This window comes from Delphinus delphis, chromosome 4 (genome assembly GCF_949987515.2).
Source record: "Delphinus delphis chromosome 4, mDelDel1.2, whole genome shotgun sequence".
Classification (NCBI taxonomy): Eukaryota; Metazoa; Chordata; class Mammalia; order Artiodactyla; family Delphinidae; genus Delphinus; species Delphinus delphis.
This window is the reverse complement of record NC_082686.1, coordinates 13784224-13786828: the sequence shown is the minus strand read 5'-3', so window position 1 is coordinate 13786828 and position 2605 is coordinate 13784224. Positions and strand designations below refer to the sequence as shown.

General features: G+C 45.3%; 1 pseudogene; it reads left to right on the top strand.

Annotated features, from left to right (window-relative positions):
• The first annotated feature begins 636 nt into the window (after window positions 1-636).
• Window positions 637-1949, top strand: LOC132423978 (14-3-3 protein gamma-like; annotated as a pseudogene).
• The last annotated feature ends 656 nt before the right edge of the window (window positions 1950-2605 follow it).

Here is a 2605-nt window from a genome sequence, read left to right as displayed (position 1 = left end):
ACAAAGAGGGTGGTACAATGGAAAGTGAGAGATGGAGATGAAAGTTTCTAGGTTCTAACCTGGGCTTTGCCACTCATGGGGCTATTTGGAACACTATTCTCTAAGTCTTGGTTTCATCATCTGTAAAATTAGAGTGTTAAACCAGTTTTTATATTGTAAGATTCTATCTGAAACCATTTTTAATATTACATGATATATTTCTATTGCTGGTATTTTTTAAATTAGTTTTGATATAAATGGCTAAGTAGGGTGATTCCAACCCCTTATGAGAATATTAGTGAACTTCATTTTTAGAAAGAAAGTCATATCTAATTATTTATTTTAATTTTTTTATTTTATAACTTCGTATTTCTATAAATAATATATAGTTTCCTTAGAGATCAGAAAGATGAAGGAGGCCCAGAAATTGGAAAATAACGTGCAAATAACGTGTAAGGGAACAAACTTTGCCATTTAGTCTTCTTTTTTTTCTCTCGTAAAAAAATTAGTTTGGGCATCTACGCTGCCACCGTCCCCTCAGCCACTCGCTTCATGGGTTGGGCCCGCTGGCACAGGGACTCCAGCTGCACTGCTGCTGCCCTCCGAGCCCTTTAGTCTGCCCAGGTCTTCTGGCCCGGCCCAACACAGCCTATGAAGATGGTGGACCACGAGCAACTAGTGCAGAAAGCCAGGCTGGCAGAGCGCTATGACAACATGGCCATGGCAGAGTTGAATGAGCCACTGTCCAATGAAGAAAGAAACCTCCTCTCAGTGGCCCACAAGAATGGAGTTGTGAAACCGAGAACGACCCATAGGGCTGCTGGGCTCAAAAGCCTTTCTGTGTCCCCCATTTCTTTGATTACAAGAAATAGGCTTCATTCAGCCTCCATGACCTACCCTGAGTTCCAATGGGCAGGTTCAAACAGTTGTTAATTAGGGAAGGGAGGAGGATCCAGAGATAAGGGAGGAACAGCCAAAAGAAACAGTAGTGCAGCCTTGGGGCAGAGTCTTGGCTCCCCATCAAGGGATACACATCACAATATCTTAGAGCTGTTTTGCAGATACTGAAACCCCCACCAGGTGGGAGAAGTTAATGGTATGCTGCCCACAAGCACAGAGACCCCAGACTGGTTGGAACCAGAAGATTGATGATGCTGATTCCTACTTACCTCACAACCAACCAGTCAGAAGAATGTCCAAGAGATGATCACGCCCTCTTTAAACCATTATTATAAAACTCCTCACTATGTCCTTCAGGCCAGGACACACAGTTTTGAGGGCATTAGCCCACTGTGGCCCCCTTTGGCAAAGTAATAAAGCTATTCTTCTCTACTTCACTCAAAACTCTGTCTCCAAGATTTAATTTGGTGTTGGGGTACAAAGACCAGATTCTGCTTCAGTTGAGGCACACCATTCTTCCTGGACGGTCATTATTAGCACTAAGCAGAAGACATCCGCAAATGGTAATGAGAAAAAGATAGAGTTTGTCCATGCTTACAGGGAAAAAATGGAGGAGTTGGAGGTGGTATGTCAGGATGTGCTGAGCCTGCTGGATAACTACCTGATCAAGAATTGCAGTGAGAGCAAAGTGTTTTACCTGAAGATGAAAGGGGACTATTACTGCTACCTGGCCGAATTCACCACTGGAGAGAATAGGGCGACCATTGTGGAGTCATCTGAGAAAGCCTATAGCAATGCCCATGAGATCAGCAAGGAGAACATGCAGCCCACTCACCCCATTAAATTAGGCTTGGCCCTTAACTACTCCATTTTCTACTATGAAATCCAGAGTGCCCCAGAGCAAGCCTGCCACTTGGCCAAGACTGCTCTCGATGACACCATCACCAAGCTCTAGACGCTCTCAACAGGACTCCTACGGGGACTCCACACTCATCATGCAGCCCCTCTGCAACCTCTTGCTCTAGACAAGTGATCAGCAAGACCATGACGGGGGAGAAGGCAACAATTAAGGCCCCCAGGTGGACTGTCAGGGCACGCTGATGTTACTACTGCAGTCTTTATTTTTTACCATGAGTTGAGTGTTGGGTGGGGGAGGGTAAGGGAGGGATGACCTTCCTAGGGAAAAACCCATGACCTGTGCTGTCTTTGATCGCCTCTTTGACATTTTTGCTACAATTCCACTAGTGGAAAGTCAGGCTAGCTGTGCTTGTATTGGAATAGCAGCCTCACATTGGCATATGGGCTGTTACGTAGCTTAATGCAAGTGGAGATGTCTTTAACTTATTGCTAGAGAACAGGGTTTTAAGATGAAAAGAATACTTAAATGGAATGGCCCTTATTCAATAAGTCTTGTGGTTCCAGTAAGGATTTTGGGTACTTTCTATCTCATCTGTTTTAGCTGTGCATTTTTTTTAAGGTATACTCTACCACAGGGGTCCACAACATTTTTGACACCAGAGACTGGTTTTGTGGAAGACAATTTTTCCACTGATGGGGGTAGGGAAGGACGATGGTTCAGGCAGTAATGCGAGCAATGGGGAGCAGCAGATGAAGCTTTGCTCACTTACCTGTCACTCACCCCCTGCTGGGCGGCCTGGTTCCTAACAGGACCGGTACCGGTCCACAGACCAGGGCCTGGGAACCCCTGCTCTACCAGACATGGAAT